This window comes from Protopterus annectens, chromosome 1.part2, assembly GCF_019279795.1.
Source record: "Protopterus annectens isolate FY-2018-M chromosome 1.part2, PAN1.0, whole genome shotgun sequence".
Lineage (NCBI taxonomy): Eukaryota > Metazoa > Chordata > Ceratodontiformes > Protopteridae > Protopterus > Protopterus annectens.
Genome location: NC_056727.1, coordinates 943,023,950 through 943,047,053, shown reverse-complemented (window position 1 = coordinate 943,047,053; position 23,104 = coordinate 943,023,950). Strand labels below are relative to the sequence as shown.

At 44.5% G+C, this 23,104-nt stretch overlaps 1 protein-coding gene across 1 annotated transcript in view; it reads left to right on the top strand.

Annotated features, from left to right (window-relative positions):
* The window catches only part of WDR43 (WD repeat domain 43), a 1,886,673-nt gene that overhangs the window by 1,127,963 nt on the left and 735,606 nt on the right, over positions 1-23,104 (top strand). The gene's annotated exons all lie outside the window — the stretch shown is intronic.

Here is a 23,104-nt window from a genome sequence, read left to right as displayed (position 1 = left end):
ACACCACAGTTATGTGGTACATAAACAAGCAAGGAGGCACGCATTCCTACCCTCTATGCAGACTGGCTATGAATCTATGGGAACTTTGCTTGAAACTCAGTATACAACTACAGTCCCAGTTCGTGCCAGGGAAAGACAATACTCTGGCAGACAGCTTAAGCAGAACTACCATGGATGCACACGAATGGATGCTGCACCAAGACATCTTCTTACTCATAACACAAACATGGGGAAGGCCGGAGATGGACCTGTTCGCCTCACCCCACAATCATCAACTGAAAATCTTTTGCTCAAGGACATACCACCCACAAGCATGGAAGGTGGACTCTCTTTCCTTCAACTGGAAAGCTCGAAAAGTCTATGCTTTCCCGCCACTCCCATTAATGTCCAAGGTTTTACTGAAGATCAGGGCAGAACAGCCAAAAGTGATTCTGATAGCTCCAGACTGGCCAAGGCAGCACTGGTACCCACTGTTGAGGAGCTTGTCACAGACGAAACCGTGGCCTCTCCCCCTATGGCCACTTCGTCTGACGCAGAACAATTTCAAGATCCTGCATCCCAACCTAAAAACCTTGCAGCTAACTGCCTGGAGAATACCATGACTCCTACTCATAACAGCTTATCCCAGAGGGTAAAGGACATTATTAGGGAAGCTCGCCGTCCTTCCACAAGGAAGGCATACTCAGCAAAATGGAAAAGATTTCTCATTTGGAACACAACAAAAGGCCTAGATGCGACAGTGATGAGCATGGCACATATACTGGAATACTTAGCAGAATTGTTCCACAACGGCCTGTCTTATTCTTCCATTAAGGTACATGCCTCAGCAATTTCAGCAGAATACAATGAAAATCCACCTGTCTTCTCGCATCCTCTCTTAAGACAATTTCTCAGAGGAATCAAAAACATCAATCCTCCAAGGAGACCACCTTTACCTACTTGGGACCTTAACTTTGTGCTAGAAAAACTAACACTTCCTCCCTTTGAACCAGCAGCATCGGCAGATCCACAGTTTCTGTCTTGGAAAACTGCATTCCTTCTGGCCATAACTTCAGCAAGAAGAGTATCTGAGTTACAAGCTTTAATGGCAGTGCAGCCATTTCTTATTTTTCATCAAGACAGAGTTTCATTAAGAACCAATCCTACTTTTATGCCAAAGGTGGTATCTAGAGTATCCTTGAACCAAGCAATTCACTTGCCTACATTCTTCCCAAATCCAGAAAATAAAGGGGAGAAATTACTACACACTCTGGATATACACAGACAATTACGCTACTATTTGGACAGAACTAAAAGTTACAGAAAGACTGACCAACTGTTTGTAGCATATGCTGCTGGGGCACAAGGAAAAGCAATTTCCAAACAGACAATTTCAAAATGGATAGGAAATTGCATTCACTTTTGCTACTCCTTTCATGGAAAGACTGTTCCTGTGAATATTAGGCCTCATTCCACGAGAGCCACAGCCACCACTACAGCCTTCCTAAGAGGGGTGGCTACCAAGGACATTTTAGAAGCTGCTACATGGAGCTCCGTGCATACATTTGCCAAGCATTACAATTTACCTTTATACTCCAGATCCAGAGCAGGTTTTGCTACAGCAGTCCTGCAGGGTACCTTAACTACACCATCTTTTTCTTAGTACCTCCTCCCCCAGATTGGCTATGGTATTCTACCCATATGTTATGACTGCAGATGCATCCTTGAAGGACATGGTACAGTTTTGTACCTACCATAAATGTAGATGTCCGATAGGTATGCATCTGCAGTCAGGTTTACCCTCCCTCCTTCCCCTCTGTGGTATTACTAGGGTGCTTACCCCTCCATTAGCTAGCTGGGGGAATCTGTTATGGTGTATTTGTTTGTATATTTATATATATATATATGTATATATTTTTGCATCATGTTTGGAATTTTTTGGGCATTTTTATCCAAATTTAGCCTTCATAGAGGGCACCTGGCATCTGGGGCAAGAAAAACTGAGGAAAATGGCGTCGGCTGATGCTTTTATACCCCAGACTCTCTGACGTCGGGGAAAGTGCGACATCAGCCGAGGCCAGACCCAGACTTTGGAATCCGGCCGACTGAAGGGCTGCCTGAGGCAGGACAACCCATATGTTACGACTGCAGATGCATACCTATCGGACATCTACATTTATGGTAGGTACAAAACTGTACTTTCCTAACTCCCACCAATTTCTTTACAAAAGCCATAATGCTGACCCTGAAACCATTTCTCAAGGCCCCAAGGGAATGAAGGCCTCTACTGCTAAGAATCCACTACCTTCCGAAAGAGAGTCTAGATTTTTAGAAAGGTGGGGGGAAAAGGTATATACCTCGGCCACCCTAGCCATGAGGGCCTTAAATTGTCAGTTTCATATGCTTAAATATCAGCAGTTTCTGTTATCACAATTAAGAAATAAAATGTCTCAACCTGAACAACCAGACTTGGAGTTGCAGGATAATGATGCATAGTGCAGAACAAGTGGGTAAACACACCTTGCAATGTGGCTATGATGCCCTAGAGGCCTCAAGTAGAGCTGCTGTTACAGGATCAGTTATTCGTAGACATGCCTGGCTTAGGGAACACATTTTGCCTGATCATTTAGCAGAAATTGGCCTTCTAAGAACTGGTCCTTTCCAGCCACGGACAAACCCCAAAGAGGTAGATACAGGCGCACAATGGGCAGAGGACAATCACAAGGATCATATAGAGGCAGGCAATGGCAAGCTCCAGCACCAAGAGGTGGCGAAGACAGTGCACAACAATACAGGAAACAAACCCAATGACTTCCTCCTTTCCATGCCAAGCAAGTCTCAGCTGGCAGCACCCTTGGGAGGAAAACTGGCATTATTTACAAGAAATTGGCATATTGTCACAACAGACAAATGGATCCTGGACGTTATAACCAGAGGCTACAGATTTCATTTTCACACTCTTCCAAAAATGAGAGGCATGCCAAACCTGCCACACAATCAAAGGGCAGAGGCACAACTACAAATTTCAAAGCTCATAGACATGAAAGCTATTCAAGAGGTACCTACTCACGAACAAGGTCAAGGTTTTTATTCCAGGCTATTTCTGGTACCAAGGAACGGAACCGACTGGAGACCCATTTTGGACTTATCCATCCTAAACACATTCTTACTTTACCAAAATTCAAGATGCTCACATTACAGCAGCTTCTTCCCATGCTGGGCAAGGAGTTTTGGCTGGTAACATTGGACCTCAAGGAGGTATACCTGCATGTCCCAATCATACAAAGCTGCAGAAGATACCTCTGATTTCTTGCAGGTTCAATTCACTATCAATTCTCTGCATTGCCCTTTGGCTTATCTACTGCGCCCAGAGTATTCACGAAATGCCTGGCATCAGTAATTGCCTACTGCAGACTTCAAGGGATACAAATTTACCCTTATTTGGACGACTGCCTGATCCAAGCGGACAGCAAGCACATACTTGTGGAACATCTGGCTTGTGTAACATGGTTACTGAATTCCCTGGGATACACAGTCAACAAAGAGAAATCCAGGCTAACACCATCTCAGAAAATAACATTCCTGGGTGCCAACTTGGACACAAACACCCAGATGGCCTATCTTACGCCAGAAAAATAGGGGCAACTAACTCAGTACTTCAAAATACTAGCAAATTGTACCAGGCTTACTGCAAGGAAAATCCTGCAGGCTCTGGGCTTCTTGGCATCTTGCATTGTTTTAATCCCATGTGCAAAGTTGCATATGAGGAAACTTCAATGGTACCTGAAAAACCTATGGTCTCAACACAGCCACAGTTTGGAAACAATAATACCAATAATTCCATGTTTGCAAAAGGAATTTCTATGGTGGGCCCAAGCATGTCAAACGAACACAGGTCTCCCATTCTGCAAGCCTCAAGCAAACCAAGTCATCACAACAGACGCCTCAGATTACGCCTGGGGGGCGCACATGACAGGCAGGTGCATTCAGGGCAAATGGTCCCAAAAGGAAAAGCACCTTCACATCAATCAAAAGGAAATGCTAGCAGTGATAAATGCAATTACAGCTTTCAAGGACCTCCTGCATCCAGGACAATTATTGATAAGAACAGACAACACCACAGTAATGTGGTACACAAACAAACAAGGAGGAACACATTCATACCCCCTGTGCAGACTAGCCATGACACTTTGGAACTTGGCTCTGGAATGCCAAATCGAACTGCAGGCACAGTACTTGCCAGGTTTGGAAAACACGCTGGCAGACAATCTAAGCAGAAATATGACGGATCCACACTAATGGAAGTTGCATCCTCAAGTGTTTACAAAGATAATCCAAGCATGGGGGAGGCCAGACATAGATCTCTTCGCCTCCCACAGGAATCATCAATTGGAAAAGTTCTGTTCAAGGACCTTTCATCCAAAGGCCTGGAGAGTGGATGCCCTTTCATTCAGTTGGACAGCATGGACAGTTTACGCCTACCCACCTCTGCCTCTTCTGCCCAAGGTACTCTTGAAAGCAAGAGCAGACAGACCGAAGATGATACTGATTGCTCCAGACTGGCCAAGACAACACTGGTACCCACTCCTGAGGAGCCTAACACATACTCCTCCCTGGTCCCTACCTCAAATGCCTCTTCTGCTGACTCAGCACAGCTACAAAACTCTTCACAGTCAGCTGAAAACACTCAATCTCGCTGCATGGAAAATTCCTTAATACCACAACAGACCGTACTCCCCAAAGAGGTGCAGGATGTCATTTTGGAGGCCAGAAGGCCATCTACTAGAAAGGCTTACTCTGCAAAATGGAAACGGTTTTGCTCTTGGAATGAGAAAAAAGGCCAGGACCCTAGAAAACAGAATTTGCCTCGGGTATTACAGTATCTAGCTGAGCTGCTGAACAGTGAACTTTCATTTTCCTCCATAAAAATCCATGCCTCAGCCATTTCTGCAGAATTCAACACTGATCCACCCTTATTCTCTCATCCACTCTTAAGACAGTTCCTCAGAGGGGCTAAGAATATAACACCACCAAGGAAACAACCAATGCCAGTCTGGGATCTTAATTACATTCTAGAAAAATTAACATTGCCTCCTTTTGAACCAGCTGCCTCAACAGATTTGCAATATTTGTCCTGGAAAACAGCATTCCTTCTGGCCATTACCTCAACTCGTAGGGTTTCGGAGCTACAAGCCCTCATGGCTGTGCAGCCCTTTCTCATCTTCCATCAGGACAGGGTTTCCCTTCGAACCAACCCCTCATTTATGCCTAAAGTGGTATCCAGGGTAGCTTTAAATCAAGCCATACATTTACCTACCTTTTACCCCAATCCTCAAAACAAAGGGGAAAGGCTGATACACTCCTTAGACATCCATAGACAGCTACGTTATTATTTGGACAGAACAAAGCCTTTCAGGAAATCAGAACAACTTTTTGTGTCCTATGCTGTAGGAGCTCAAGGGAAGCCAGTTACCAAACAGACAATTTCAAAATGGATAGGCCACTGCATACGGTTTTGTTACTCCTATCATGGAAAATCTGTCTCTACAGGCATCAGATCCCACTCCACCAGGGCCACAGCTACCTCTACAGCCTTCCTCAGAGGAGTTCCTACCAAAGATATTTTGGAGGCAGCCACTTGGCGTTCTGTGCATACCTTCACAAAACACTACCATCTGCCTTTATATTCCAAAACTAGAGCAGGCTTTGCCACTGCTGTCTTGCAGGGCATTCTGGCTCATCCCAGTTCCACCTAGTGCCTACCACCCTGTGCGTAGCTTTGGGATTCAACCCATCTGTGATTACTGCAGCTGTATGCACGATGAACATAGTACAGTTTTGTACCTACCATAAATGTAGATGTTAGAGTGCTAATACAGCTGCAGTACAGTTTTCCCTCCCTCCTTCCCCTCTTGGTAAAGGCCTAGGTCCTAACCCCTCTTCATACAACCTGATTGAGTTATCCTTCTATGGTATATTTGCTTGCAACTACTGATTTTGATTATATTGCATTGTATGTATATAAATATAATTTATATATTGCCTTCCTTCTCGGGGCACCTGACATCTGGGGCAAGAAAGACTGAAGAAAATGGCGTCGGCTGTCTCTTATATACCCCTGCCTCTCTGACGTCAGGAAAGAAAGCGACAGCAGCCGACGCCAGACCTAGACTTTGGAATTCGGCCGACCGAGGAACCGCCTGACGGCAGAGAACCCATCTGTGATTACTGCAGCTGTATTAGCACTCAAACATCTACATTTATGGTAGGTACAAAACTGTACTTTACCCTCCCTCCAGCCCCCTTACTACTTTTGGCTATACGTCTACCCTTTTTTACTGTGCTCAAACACTTTTTGGTGTATTTGCTTTTTTGTTGGAGGTATAACCTTGTATATTTATAGATTTAATTGCTTCCCATTGGGGGGGGCACCTGACATCTGGGGCAAGAAAAACTGATGTAATGGTGTTGGTTGCATGATGTCCTTCAAGAATGCAACTGCAGTCGTAACATATGGGTTGTCCTGCCTCAGGCAGCCCTCGGTCAGCCGGATTCCAAAGTCTGGGTCCGACGTCGGCTGATGTCGCATTTCTTTCCGACGTCAGAGCGGCTGGAGTACATAAGCATCAGCCGACGCCATTTTCTTCAGTCTTTCTTGCCGCGCGGTGCCCGAAGCAGAAGCAGTTCGCAAGTGCCGGTCGGTCAGTTCCTGTATTTTTCGAATCCGAAGTCATCAAAAACGCTAAGTACCCCGTTGGGGACCTTTTCTTGCCTCAGCCGATGTCAGAAATTACTGAAAAAGTTAATAATTGTCTGTCTTGTGGTAAACAAATACCTCATAAGGATTTCCACTCTTACTGTCTTCCTTGCCTTGGCCCAGACCACGACGTCTCGGCCTGTGTCGCCTGTGCTTGCTTCAATAAGCGCACTCTCAGGCGCCGGGCGGAGTTCGCTGAAGACTTTTTCGGCGAAAAATTTGCGTATACAATGCCGTCGGAACTTCCGACATCGCAAACTCCCAAGAAACAAAACGACCGGGACCGACATCCTCGGCCCGCATCTACCACCGACTCCACGCCAAAACCTACCGCGAGTGCTCCGGTTCCCAATGAGACGGTTATTCCACCGCTCCGAACCGAAGACACCGCAATACTGACGACTCCGATAACAGATACCACTCCGCCAGTTATAGATTTTCATCCGGATACTGAAACCGAGGAAATGCCCGAGACCATTGCTGTAGATAAGGTCACTCCTGCACGTGGAGCTGCCAGGCCTCCTATGGCCATGTCTATTAAGGCCTACACTCGGGCTAAGGCAGCCAGCAAGACTAAGCACCTTAAAGCAAAAGCCTTACCTCAAACTACTCCTGAGACACAAATCATGTCTATGGCCGCAGACTTAATTTCCATGATTAGAGGTTCACAGGCCCATCCTGAGAGAGGATCCCAGCCTCCTCCTGATAAGATGCCCCGGGTGGAACCCTCTGAACCTATCCCCTCAGATGAAGATTCTGAGGACTCAGTCCACTCCGAGGGCCAGGAAGAGCTCTTTCAGACCTATGAGGACTCGGATGCAGAGGATTCCATCCCCTCGGCCTCCCCTCCTGAGGATATTTCTTTTGGGGAAGTTCTGCATACCATGAGGGAACATTTTAAGTGGCAAGGCCAGGAATATTCTGATTCCAGAAAGCGCCTTCGAACCTTCCTTAAGAAGCCCCAGCACAGGCCCTTGGCTATTCCTCCTGTGCTTGATGTTTTGGATGATCTATATTCTGACTCCAGTGTTACCCCTCATTCTCTACCTCCTGCTCCAGCCAAGCCAGACAGATATTACAGGGTCCCAGAAACACATTCCCATTTATTCAGGGCCCATACTGTTGATTTAGAAACTATTTCTCAGGGACCTAAAGGTGTTTCAGCTTCCACCTCTAAAAATCCCTTGCCTTCCAACAGGGAAGCTAGGTCATTAGAGAGATGGGGGAAAAAGGTGTACACCTCCACCACTTTATCTATGAGAGCTTTGAATTGCCTTTTTCATATGTTACAATATCAGGATTACCTGTTAGATGATTTACAGAAAACATTGGCCTCTCCTGACCCTTTAGACAGGAAATCTTTGCAGGAAGCTGTACATAATTCTCAACAAGTCAGTAATCACTTTCTGCAGTGTGGATATGATGCATTGGAAGTTTCATGTAGGGCAGCTATGACAGGGGCAGTCATTCGCAGGCATGCATGGTTAAAAGAACAACCTCTACCAGATCAGGTTAAGGCAAAACTTCTGGATGCACCCTTGGAAAAGAACAAGCTTTTTGGTGCTAATGCTAAAGATGTGTTAAAGTCCATCGAGGAAAAAGCAAAATCAGTTCAGACGGTCAAAGATTTCCTCCAGGTTCAGCCCCCCAGATTCAGCAGGAATTGGCCTTCAAAAAACTGGTCCTTTCCTAATCCTGAAAAATTTCAAAGGGGTAAAAACAGGCGTGGCCGAGGAAGAGGACAATACAGAGGTCCTTACAGGGGACGACAATGGCAGCCAGCAAACCAAAGAAGTGACACAGGAGTCTCACCCGCCCCTCAGACACAATCTCAATGACTTTCCTCTACGTCCGCCAACCAAGGAGCAAATAGAAGCACCCTTGGGCGGAAAATTATCTCTGTTTTCAGACAATTGGCACAGATTGACAAAAGACAAATGGATTTTGGACATTATAGACCAAGGTTACAGGTTACATTTTCATACCTTACCAAGAAAACAGGGCATGCCAAACCTACCACAAAACCAGAGGGCAGAGGCTATCAAGCAAATTTCTCTGCTTGCTCAGATAAAAGCAATAGAAAGAGTACCACAACAAGAACAAGGCCAGGGGTTTTACTCAAGACTGTTCCTTGTTCCAAGAAAATAAACCCAATGGAGACCAATACTGGATTTGTCCGCATTAAACACTTTTCTTATAGTACCAAAGTTCAAAATGCTGACTCTACAGCAACTCCTTCCCATGCTGGGCAAGGGGTCTTGGCTGATTACTCTGGACCTCAAGGAGGCATACCTGCATGTCCCTATCAGACACAGCTGCAGAAAATACCTCAGATTTCTTGCAGGGCCAGAGCATTATCAATTCTCAGCATTGCCATTTGGATTATCTACTGTGCCCAGAGCATTCACAAAATGCCTGGCTTCAGTAATTGCTCATTGCAGGCTCCAGGGGATCCAAATTTACCCGTACCTGGACGACTGCCTTATACAAGCGGACGACAAACTAATGTTGACAAAAAACTTGAACTATGTCATACAATTACTTCAGGCTCTGGGATACACAGTCAACTTTCAAAAGTCAAGACTTCAACCATCCCAGCAAATAACCTTCTTAGGAGCCAATCTAGACACAGCCTCTCAAATGGCTTACCTGACAGAAGACAAGAAAGAGAAGTTAACTCATTATTTCAAGGGTTTGGCAAAACTCACCCAGATGACTGCAAGGAGATTCCTACAGGCCCTGGGTTACATGGCATCCTGCATTCTCCTGGTTCCATTAGCAAGACTACACATGAGAAAGCTTCAATGGTACTTAAAAAGCCTATGGTCTCAGCACAACAACAACTTAGAGACAACCATTCCGCTCATTCCATGCCTACAAAAGGAATTCCTATGGTGGGCCTCGGTAAGCCAGGCAAACACAGGTATGTCATTCAAAAAGCCTCAGATAACACAGACCATGACCACAGACGCCTCAGACATTGGATGGGGGGCGCACATGGAAGGCAGATGTATACAAGGACAATGGTCTCCAAAGGAAACACATCTGCATATAAACCAAAAGGAAATGCTGGCAGTAATGCATGCCATCGAGGCCTTTCGACAACAACTTCAACAAGGCCATTTTCTGATACGGACAGACAACACCACTGTGATGTGGTATATAAACAAGCAAGGGGGCACCCATTCCTACCCCCTTTGCAGACTGACAATGAATCTTTGGGAAAAATCACTGAGCCTGAACATACAGTTACAATCCCAGTTTGTTCCAGGCAAAGACAATGTGCTGGCGGACAGCCTAAGCAGGAATTTCATAGATCCTCACGAGTGGAGGTTACACCCAAAGATCTTCACACAACTCACCTCGACATGGGGCAGGCCAGAAGTAGACCTATTTGCCTCTCACCTCAACCATCATCTGCAAAAATTCTGTTCAAGGACATATCATCCATAAGCTTGGAAAATAGATGCTCTTTCATTCAACTGGAACTTCCTAAAAATCTATGCATTCCCACCTCTGCCACTGATGACCACAGTATTACTAAAGATCAAAGCAGAGAGACCCAAGGGGATCCTAATAGCTCCAGACTGGCCAAGACAACACTGGTACCCACTACTACGGAGCATATGTCACAACAAGAAGTAGGCCCTTCCCCAATGGCCCCTACTTTTGACTCAGCACAACTTCAAAACAGTGCATCCAAACCTTCAGACACTGCAGCTGACAGCCTGGGAGATCCCATGAATAACCTCAATCTTTTTCTCTCCAAGGAAGTTCAGCGGATATTAACAGAAGCTCGAAGACCATCCACCAGAAAGGTTTACTTGGCAAAAAGGAAGAGATTCAGCATTTGGAATACCAGCAAGGGTCATGATGCATCACTATTGAACATCCCACTCGTCCTGGAATATTTGGCAGATATGCTTCAGAATGGACTCTCATATTCTTCCTTAAAGATACATGCTTCAGCTATTTCAGCTAGATATAACACTGATCCACCTGTGTTTTCACATCCTTTGCTAAGGCAATTCCTTAGGGGAATCAAGAACATTAAGCCACCAAGAAAGGCTCCAGTGCCAGCTTGGGACCTCAACTTTGTCCTAGAAAAACTGACTCTACCTCCTTTTGAGCCAGCAGCTTCAGTGGACTTACAATTCCTCTCATGGAAGACAGCTTTCCTGTTGGCTACTACCTCAGCAAGAAGGGTTTCGGAACTACAGGCCCTAATGGCAATACCACCGTTCATAATCTTTCACCGAGACAGGGTCTCCTTAAGAACCAACCCTACTTTTATGCCAAAGGTGGTATCTAGGGTTTCTTTAAATCAAGCTATTCATCTGCCTGCTTTCTTCCCCAGTCCTGAAAACAAAGGGGAAAGACTGTTACATACCTTGGACATTCACAGACAACTTCGCTACTACCTGGACAGAACCAAGACCAGTAGGAAGTCTGATCAACTTTTTGTAGCTTACGCCCCTGGAGTACAGGGAAAAGCAATTTCAAAACAGACTATTTCAAAATGGATTGGACATTGCATCAGATTTTGTTATTCCTTCCATGGGAAGAGTGTTCCAGCCAATGTCAGACCACACTCCACCAGAGCTACAGCCACCTCTACCGCATTCTTAAGAGGGGTGCCTACAAAGGACATTCTAGAAGCTGCTACATGGAGCTCCTTGCATACATTCTCCAAACACTACAATCTCCCTCTATACGCCAGATCCAGAGCAGGCTTTGCTTCGGCAGTCCTGCAGGGTTTGATTGCCACACCATCTCTTTCCTAGAGCATCCCTCCTCCCCCAGCTAAGCTATGGTATTCTACCCATATGTTATGACTGCAGTTGCATTCTTGAAGGACATAGTACAGTTTTGTACCTACCATAAATGTAGATGTCCGATAGATATGCAACTACAGTCGGATTTTCCCTCCCTCCATACCCCTCTATGCCTTGGGTCCACTCCTATCCCTGTTCCTCTTAGCTGGGGATAACTGTTATGGTGTATCTGTTTATTGCTTACATATTTGTTTGGAATCCTGTTTTTTCCTTCCAATTTGATTACAGCCTTCCTTGGAGGGCACCTGGTATCTGGGGCAAGAAACACTGAAGAAAATGGCGTCGGCTGATGCTTATGTACTCCAGCCGCTCTGACGTCGGAGAGAAATGCGACATCACCCGATGTCGGACCCAGACTTTGGAATCCGGCCGACCGAGGGCTGCCTGAGGCAGGACAACCCATATGTTATGACTGCAGTTGCATATCTATCGGACATGTACATTTATGGTAGGTACAAAACTGTACTTTATATACCCTTGACGACCTGACGTCAAGGAAGAAGGGACAGCAACCGCCGCAGGACCTAGGACTTTGTTAATCAGGCTGACTGAGGGCTACTGCAAGCAGATAACCCAGTGTGATGACTGGAACAGTGAATACACTCTAACATCTACATTTATGGTAAGTGTACACAACTGTACCTTATGCTGTGTTAAGCAGTGTGCTTAAAAGTACCATGTTTATTTTTTGGGAATATCCATCAGGGCACCTGTGATGACTATCTTCCCAAGTGTTTTGTACCTGAAGGAGTCCTGAATAAGCCAATAGGTCCTAAATCAGACACCTAACCAAGTCTAGGAATCTATTGTCAAAGTAAGGAAAAAAAAATAGAAAGTAGTTAACAGATTGTACAACTGTGAAGTGGTATCTTAACTGAGAAACTTGTTTATACCTGCTTTCCAGGCTGTCCTTGGAAGCCTAAGATACTGCTTTGAAAAACTCATTGCAGAAGTGTCTTTGACCATTGGTAGCCTTGCCACAGTACTCCAAATCATATGTACCTATTAACATGACTGCTTTCACCCCTTTCATTGAGAGTTTGAGGGACAAGACCCAGGGTGCATTTACAACTGCCTAATCATTCATCTAGGTTATATTTGGTGTTGGGGAGCAACTTATACAAATAAACTCTTCCATAAAAGAGGGTTTCTCTGAGGGTATGTTCACTGATAACTTCCATAGAAGTAAATAGGACCCAAGATCTTTTGAGTGGGTGTTGTGTATGTTAGTTTTTGCAGATGTGAGGAGAGGTCACACAGGACTGGATCCTTCAAGTCTCTCTAAGCTAGACAGTTCAGTTTTCAAAGAATGTGTTAGAAACAGAAGAGTACTTTAAAACTGTTTGGATAGCTCAAGGAAGATGTACATTTGGTCTTGGTGAAGAAATGCATTCTCTCAAGGTGGGTTGTTTTTTTAGATGCACACCGAAGAGGCCATTATAGTCATATGGGTTTGATGCCAGAATCAGAGTCAAATGACTTCCTTAGATCTAGAAGAAATACCCCTGTTTATTAGTGTGGCAAGGTAAAAGGATTTCCTAACAGTAATGGATATGTGGTGATCAAGAGATAGTTTGTCAATGAAAGTTCCCAGGTTCTTATTGGCAGTGTCAGCTTTCAGAGGGCTGCCACTTATGTGGTAGGAGCATGGCTGCCCAGTTTTGTCTAAGGACAGCAATGGTGTATTTCTTGGCATTTAGTTTCACTATAGTATAGGCAGCACATATTAGTGCATGTTAGCCCATCCTGAATAATTTGGAGGTCAAATGTGGAGATAATGAGGACTCCAAATTGAAGACTTGGTCAGCTACAATCCCTTAATGCCATCATTGACATCAGAGAAGTAAATACCAAATAGAAGTGGTTCTAGGACGGATCCTTTTAGAAGACTGTTGGTAAGTACTCTCCAATGACAGCATGCCTTCCACACTGATTGTAGACTGTTCCAACTTACAGTTTTGGAGTGATTGGCCCCAAAAACGTGTTGGATAGATTAGACAGGAAAACAAGGATGCTTTATGCTCACCAAATAATTTACAAAAATCATTGTATGCCAAGATTATATGTTCTCCTTTCCAACGGAAGTATGGGCCAACTTGAAATTGATTGCATGTATAGATTTGCGGTCATGGGACTGCACACATCTGTTGACCTCACAAGGCCCAAATGTTGTGAAAGTTGTGAAACATAAGAAGAATAAATCAAAGATTACTTTTTTGCTTAATCTAGTAGAAGCATATCGGCGTCAAGCAGGAATGGAAATCAAGCCACAAGTAGATAAAAATCAGGCAGCAACTGAATCTGCCAAAAAAAAGAATATAAAGGTTAAGGACCAGATGCAAAGGCAGGAAATGTGGAAAATGCATAAATATAGTTGCAAGTATAGAAAACTTCTGAAAGAACCTCATGTTAATCACTCTAACACAGGAATGGTTAAGGAGAGGCAAGTTCAAACCAAGAGATGAATGGTTAATATTGGCGGCCCAAGATAGTGAGCTACGTACATGTTGGGTTTACAAAGTCCACTGAACATGTGGGAGAAACAGAGAAATGTAGGATGTTCTTCATGTTTCACTGTTGCAGTCATTACATTTGGGTGATCTGCCTGCAGGTAGACCTCAGCTGGCCAGAATACCAGAGTCTTGGATTCCTGCATTGGATGCTGTCTCCTTCCATGATGTCAGGTCATCAGGGGTATAAAATATGCAGCAGACGCCATTACATCAGTCTTTCTTGCCACGTGGTGCCCGAAGCAGAAGCAGTTCGCAAGTGCCAGTCGGCCGACTCCTGAAATTTTCGTTTTCGAGTTTCAGAACCGAAGTCTTCAAAAAAGTTTAGTACCCTGTTGGGGAACCTTTTTCTTGCTCTTTAACAGATGTCAGTAAAAGTTAACAATTGTCTTACCTGTGGAAAGCAAATGCCTCAAAGATTTTCATTCGTAACTGCATTCCTTGCTTAGGCCCAGACCATGATGTCCCTCGCTGTCGGTTTTGTGCCTTATTCAACCCCCGAACTATTTGTCTGCTTATTTTTGCAGCAGATTATTTTGGTACTCTGTATAACTATCCAGAAATGGCTTCGGTAAGCCATCCGACTACCGATATTCTGAAAAAACGTCAAGATAAAGACAAACAGACCGCATAGGTCCAAAACTGTTGACGCTTCCGTTAAGCTAGTAGTCAGTTCGCCGGTACCCAGTGAGTGCTTTCACAGCCCCTGATTACCCGCTACTTCAGATTTGCAGGCCTCTATTGAGACCCATTCGGAGTCCGGTATGCCACGAGATGCTTCTTTGACTATGGAACCTGCGGATGTCTCTACCTTGGATGGGTCCAGAGCTGCTGTGCAGGCACTGGCTTCTGAGGGTGTATTCAGGTTTACAGACTTGCATTTCAAACCGATGCCATCTTCTTCAAGGCCTAAAACTCGACCCACACCTGGAAAACAGACGTCCAAACCGCATGGTCGGACCAATATGCCTAAAAAACAAATGATTAGAATGGCTGAAGACCTTTATTACTTTAATTAGGGGAAGTTAGCCTTCCCCCTCCAAGAGACCTAGAACTGATTTTCCTTCTGATTCTTCTAATCAGGATTCTGAAATTTCTGTTTCTTCTGATTACCAGGCAGTTTGAACGTCAGGCATTAACAAACTGCTTCAGCCAGGGCACTCCAAAATTTCCACCCCATCAGGTATAACCCAGGATAACCCTAAGCATTTTGCTGATGCCTTCAACAACTACTTCACCGAAGCTATTCAAACTCTAGCAAATACATTACCCCCTGTTAGCACTAACCTATCATTTAGTATAAATAGCCCAGCTCCTTCATTTCCTCTTCAACCAGTACCAACATCCCTCATTTGCTTCCTTTTGCAAAAACTCAAACCTTGTACCCCTTCAGCTGACAGTCTACCAGGTGAATACCTACCGATTGCATCTAAAGCCATTGCCTATCCTATATCCATCCTTATAAATAGAAAATGAATAGAAGGAACAATCCCCACCATCTGGAAAGTCTCACACATCATTCCTCTGCACAAGGGTGGTTCCCCTACAGAGATTACTAACTTCCGACCAATAGCCTTACTCTGTGCAGTAGCAAAAATAATGGAAAAATGTATCCACCGACAGCAACTCATCCACCTTCTCTCTAATAACTTACTTGCTAACTGTTAGCATGGCTTTAGACCTCACCATAGTACAACCACTGCCTTGCTATCCTTTTCTGACCGTATTAACAAACATCGTAATAATAACTCTTTCATCTTCTTTATTTATTGACCTGTCAAAAGCCTTCGACATGGTTAACCATCACCTACTTACTGATATACTACAATCCCTATCTCTTGACCCACAGGCGATACTTTGGTTTAAATCATACTTGGATAACAGATGTCAAGCTGTTCTCTGGGATATTAATTTATCCACACCCCTCCCTGTCAACATTGGAGTGCCCCAAGGCTCCATATTAGGCACTCTGTTCTTTTCAATCTTTATTAATGATCTTAACTCTGAAAATTCCACAAGCCACCTGTATACAGTATGCGGATGATTCAACTTTAATATGCTCTGCCAACTCTGTTTCCTCACTCCAGATCCTCACCCAAACTGATTTCATACTGTTGAAAATTGGTTTGTGCAACATTGCCTCCTTCTTAACCCCCAAAAAGCTAAATTATTGCTCTCTACTCCTAACCAAAGGTCTCCACAATGTCACTTCACAGTAGCTTCTAACAATGGAACTACCATATCCCCAGACACTACAACCCGACTCTTGGGTATTACAATAGACCACAGCCTTAGCTATGTTGATTATATTAATACCACTGTAAAACCAGTCAACAGAAAACTAGGATCCCTTTATAGAATCAACCCCTTCCTCACACCATTAGCTAGAACTACCATTGCCCAAACCCACCTTATCTCTACCCTATTTTATGCCTCTGCCATTTATACTAACCTATCTAAAAACAACCTTTGCAAACTTGCCAACCAGCTATAATAACCTTGCCAGATTTGCTGCTGCCTTCCCTTTTAGAACCCATCACTGTCGCAACCTTAAAAAGCTAGGCTGGCTAGAACTACAGAACCAACTACTTTCTCAACAATTGACTACTACCCAAAAGATGCTCTACCATCCTAATACTCCTATCCTCACTAGTTTGGTTACCCCATATTCAAATCTGGCAACACTACACTCTGCTAATAAGCTTCTAGTCTCCTCTACTAAATTTAACAACAAGGCTGGGGACTCGCTATTCTCCAACACAGTGGGAAAAAACCTGGAACCAGCTTCCTAAAGAACTATCATCCCTTTCTTCCACATTACTCTTCAAAAAATATATTAAAGAATATCTCAAAACACACTGGCTATGTCCCTGCTCTAACCCTGACTAAATTTGTTTCCCGTATCTCCCACTCCCTTTACCTCTCTGCTCTGTTGATGCTCATCGTGTTTCACTGTTGCAGTCATTACTCTTGGGTTATCCTGCTTGCAGGCTACCCGCAGTCGGCCTGAATTCCAAAGTCTAAGTCCGGCATCTGTTGCTATCGCCTCTTCCCTGACGTCAGTGCGCCTGTGGTATAAAAGATGCAGCCGGCGCCATTTTCTTCAGTCTTTCTTGCCGCGCGGTGCCCGAAGCAAAAGCAGTTTGCAAGTGCCGGTCGGCCAACTCCTGAGATTTTCACAGACTAATTTCAGATCCAAAGTCTTCATTAAATTCAAGTACACCATTGGGGAAACTTTTTTTCTTGCTCCAGACCGATGTCAGAAAAAGTTAACAATTGTATTTCTTGTGGGAGGCAAATACGTCATAAGGATTTTCATTCTTAATGTATTCCTTGCCTAGGCCTTGATCATAACGTTGCTAACTATCGGTTTTGTGCTAGATTCAACCAATGCACTATTAAGCATTGGTTTGATTTTGCCTTTCATTACTTTGGCCAAAAATTCAATTATATAACGCCGTCGGAACAGCCGACGACCGGAGTTTCTAAAAAACGCAAGGAAAAAGAGAAGGACAGGCATCTGAGATCCAAAACCAATGAGGCTTTCGCTAAGCCAGACGCCGGTTCTCAGGTGCTTTCGCAGCCCCTGACGCCCGCTACCTCAGAGCTACAGGCCGCTGACTACTCCCACATGGAGCCAGCTAGGCCTCTGGATACTCAAGGTATTGGACACTCTGAAATCATTCCCTCAGATGGGTCCGGAGCCGCTGAGCAGGCATCGGCTTCTGAGGGTGTTTTCAGACCTACACAGCTATATGTAAAGCCTACTTCAGCTTCAAAAGCAAAGACTAAAGCAGCTTTAAAGACAAAGAAACAAGTACAGCATTCTCCAGGACAAACTTACATGCCTAAGAAACAGATGCTCAAAATGGCTGAAGACCTTATTACCTTAATCAGGGGTTCCCATCCCCCTCCTGACAAGAGGCCTAGGCAAGAGACAGACTATGACTCTTCAGATCAGGTTTCCATTTCCTCTGACTCCTCTTCTGTACAGGAATGCTCTTCCTCCCTATGAGGATTCTGATGCTGAAGAATCCATTCCTTCAGCCTCTCCTCCTGAGGATTATTCTTTTTTGGAAATCCTGCATACCATGATTGAGCACTTCCACTGGGAGAGCCATGGTTACTCAGAATCAAAGAAAAGGCTTAAAGATTTTCTTTTACTTCCTCAGCACAGGCCTCTTGCTATTCCCCTGTGCTAGACATTGTAGATGTATTTTCAGAGTCCGGCCTTTCTCCAGACTCCTTACCTCCAGCTCCTGTTAAACCCGACAGATACTACAGGGTTCCAGATTCAAGTAAATTTCTTTATAAAAACCCTGCTGCTGACCCAGAAACTATTTCTCAGGGTCCCAAAGGGGTTAAGGCTGCTACTGCAAAAAACCCTATTCCTTCTGACAAGGATTCAAGGGCACTAGACAGATGGGGGGAAAAGGTTTACACTTCTGCTACTTTGGCTGTGAGGGCTTTAAATTGTCAATTTCATATGATTAAATATCAGCAATACTTAATGTCACTGTTAAAACAGAAAATGATGGCCAATTCTGATTGCAGAAAATAAGGAAATGCAGGATTTATTGCATGCAGCTGAACAAGTGGGAATGCATACATTGCAATGTGGTTTTGATTCTCTGGAGGCCTCCTGCAGGGCCGCAGTTACGAGTTCTGTCATTAGGAGGCATGCTTGGTTAAAGGAACAATCTGCCTGATTGTGTTAAAGCAAAATTATTAGATGCACCATTACAGCATGATACTTTATTTGGTGTTAAAGCAGAGGAGGTTTTGAAGAAAATGGAGGACAAAGCGAAATATATGCAAACAGTAAAGGATTTTTTACAGGTTCAGCCACCAAGATTTAGCAGGAACTGACCTACAAAGAATTGGTCATTTCCAGTGTCGGACAGGCCATACAGAGGCAGATACAGACATTCCAGAGGCAGATCCCAGCCCCAGGGCTCATACAGGCCTGAACAGTGGGGCGCTTCTACCTCCAAAAGTGGAGAAGACAAAGCACAGCCATACAGGAAACAGTCCCAATGACTTGCCTCTGCCAGCACCAAGCACTTATCTTCTTGCAGCCCCCTTAGGGGGAAAACTAGCACGTTTCTCTCACAATTGGCACATAATCACCCAGGACAAATGGGTATTGAATATAGTGTCCCAGGGCTACAGGTTCCACTTTTACACCCTGCCAAAGGCAAAAGGTATGCCAAACCTGCCACACAATCCTATGGGCAGAGGCACAAAAAACAGTTTCGTCCCTTATGAACATGAGGGCCATTCAGCAAGTACCACAGCAAGAGCAGGGACAAGGATTTTACTCAAGACTTTTCTTGGTACCCAGAAAGGACAAAGCCTGGAGACCAATACTGGACCTGTCTATTCTAAACACATTTCTGGACGTTCCAAAATTCAAAATGTTAATACTGCTGCAGCTTCTGCCCATGCTGGGCAAGAAGGCTTGGCTTGTAACTTTGGACCTAAGAGGCATACCTGCATGTCCCAATCAGACAATCTTGCAGAAGATACCTCGAATTCAAAGCTGGCTCAATGCACTACCAATTCTCTGCACTGCCCTTTGACTTATCTACTGCGCCCAGGGTATTCACACAATGCCTGGCACCAGTAATTGCATTTTGCAGACAGAGGAATTCAAATATATCCTTACTTGGATGACTGCCTTATACAAGCGGAGAACAAGGACACACTACTAAAGCATCTGGCGTTCGTAAAAAGATTATTAATTTGCGTAGGGTACACAGTAAACGAAAAGAAATCAAAACTAGTACCCTCTCAAGGGATAATATTCCTGGGTGCAAGCTTAAATACAACTGCCCAGATGGCTAATCTCATGCCAGACAAAGGCAACTAACGTCTTACTTCAAAATGTTGGCAACAAAGACCCAGTTAGCCATGGCATCCTGCTTTCTGCTAATTCCATATGCCAGACTGCGTATGAGGAAACTTCAATGGTACCTAAAAAGTGGACTCAACATTGTCAAAGCCTGGAAGTATTAATTACCCTCATTCCTTGCCTGCAAAAGGAGTTTCAATGGTGGGCACATGCCTGTCACCTCAACAAGGGACAGCCTCTACCCACAGCCAGGCAGTCAATAACAACAGATGCATCAGATTATGCCTGGGGAGCACACATGGCAGGAAAATGTATTCAGGGCACATGGCCACAAGCCAAATGCATCTACATATCAATCAAAAAGAGATGCTAGCTGTTCAGAATGCCCTGACAGTTTTCAAGGATCTACTCCATCCAGGAAAACTACCGATAAGGACGGGCAATACTGCAGTCATGTGGTACATAAGCAGGGAGGCACACATTCCTACCCCCTCTGCAGACAAGCCATGACTTTGTGGGACACATCATTGACTTATCAAGTACACCTGCAAGCACAGTTCCTGCCAGGAAAGAACAATACTCTGGAAGATGAACTAAGCAGAAAACTCACGGATCCCCACGAGTGGAAACTGGATCCACAAGTCTTCAGCATGATAACAAAGGAATGGGTATGCCCAGACATAGCTCTATTTGCCTCCCCTCACAACTGCCAACTACAGAAATTCTGTACAAGGACTTATCACAAGCAAGCATGGAAAATGGATACTCTGTCATTCAGCTGGAAAAGTCTAACAGTATATGCCTTTCCTCCTCTGCCTCCCCTCCCCAAGGTACTCCTAAAGGTCAGACAAGAGAAGCCAAGAATGATTCTGATTGCCCCAGACTGGCCACGCCAGCACTGGTACCCAATCCTAAAAAGTTTGTCTCAAGGCCTAGCCTGGACATTGCCTCTAATTCCTCACTTACTGACCCAGCGAAACAATCAGATTCTGCACAGCCAACTCAGGGCCTTAAATCTGGCAGCATGGCGGATAATGTAACCATTCACAACACACCTCTCTAAAGCAGTGATGGATGTTATTTTGAAGGCCAGGAGGCCCAGTACCAGAAAATCTTATGCAGAAAAATGGAAAATATTCCGTGCTTGGAACAAGGCACAAGGAATTGACACATCTGTACCAAATATTCCTCAGATTTTACTGTACCAAATATTCCTCAGATTTTACAATACCTAACTGAGATGCTGGACAAAGGCCTATCCTTTTCATCAATTAAAATCCATGCCTCTGCCATTTCAACTCATTACAATATGGAACCACCTATTTTTTCACATCCGCTGCTAAGGCAATACCTCAGAGGGGCCAAAAACATAAGACCCCCAAGGCGAGCACCAATACCTGCATGGGACCTCAATTATGTCTTGGAAAAACTCACACTGCCGCCTTTTGAGCCAGCCAATACAGCTGAAAGCAAGTTCTTATCTTGGAAAACAGCTCTGCTCCTAGCAATAAACTCTGCAAGACGAGTCTCGGAGTTACAGGCACTTATGGCTGTGGAACCTTTTATCATTTTCCATCCAGATACGGTTTCTCTGAGGACGAACCCGATATTTATGCCTAAAGTAGTGTCCATTGTGGCCCTTAACCAAACCATTCATTTGCCTACTTTTTATCCAACCCCACAGAATAAGGGTGAGAGACTCCTGCATTCTTTGGACATACACAGACAGCTACGCTTATACTTGGACAGAACTAAAGCTTTCAGAAAGACTGAGCAACTGTTAGTGGCATATGCTGCAGGATCACAAGGAAAGGCCATCTCAAAGCAGACCATTTCAAAATGGATAGGCCACTGCATTAGTTTCTGCTATTCACAACATGGCAAATCAGTGCCCAAGGGCATTAGGCCACATTAAAGTAGAGCAGCAACCACTTCAGCAGCCTTCCTCAGAGTACCAACGAAAGATATTTTAGAGGCTGCAACCTGGAGTTCAGTGCACACTTTTACCAAGCACTACCACTTGCCTCTCTACTCTAAATCCAGAGCAGGCTTTGCCACTGCAGTTCTGCAGGGCCTTATAGCCTCTCCTAATCTTATTTAGATCCAGCCACCCAACCTCAGCTTTGGGATTCAACCCAAGTGTAATGACTGCAACAGTGAAACACGAACATAGTGCAGTTGTGTACCTACCATAAATGTAGACGTTCGAGTGTATTCACTGTTGCAGTCCAGGTTACCCTCTCACCTTCCCCCCTTTTCTTTGCTTGGGCTTATCTGTACTTCTCTATCCAATACAACCTATGTGGTGTACTTGCTTGTAGATGAAGGAAATGTTTATTTTAGTGCATGCATACTTATTGGCATAATTTTTAGCCTACCTATTTGGGGGGCACCTGACATCTGGGGCAAGAAAAACAGAAGAAAATGGTGTCTGCTGCATCTTTTATACCCCTGTTGCACTGACATCGGGGAAGAGGCGACAGCAACTGACGCCGGACCTAGACTTTGGAATTCAGGCCGACTGCGGGTAGCCTGCCAGCAGGATAACCCAAGTGTAATGACTGCAACAGTGAATACACTCTACCATCTACATTTATGGCAGGTACACAACTGTACATTTTAAGCCTCTCCAGAAAAAAGGCAAACCCTTGTAGAAGTTGAAATTCTCGTATTTCAAAGTTTCAGAAGAATTACCACTCCAAATCTGCTTTTATTTGCAGGCAGTCTTGCCCTTCGCCTAAAGGTAAAAAGGGTTCTAGACATATGCCTCCTGGTAAATGTACTGGGACTCCTACTACACAGATGCCTCCTTTTCAGAATAAGCCAGGTTCCATCTTACAATTTACTTCCCCTTTCTCTTGGCTAGGTTCCCTTATCCATCCACCTTTCCCTGTCCCTTCAAAATTGGCTAAGAATCACTGCAGACTCTTGGGTTCTGTCCATTATCCTCCAGGTGTATTTCATGGTTTGAAAATCCCTTCCTTCCTTTTTGGGCATCCCTCAGCCACTTTGAGAGCAACTTCCTTTTTCCCCCCAGAGTTGCTTCATTCTCTGATTCAGGGCACCATTAAAACTGAAACCCCTACCATGATAGGGAGGAGTTTGTACTCCAGAATGTTTTTGGTTCTCAGGAATGAGGGCACTTGACCAATCCTTGGAACTTTCTCAG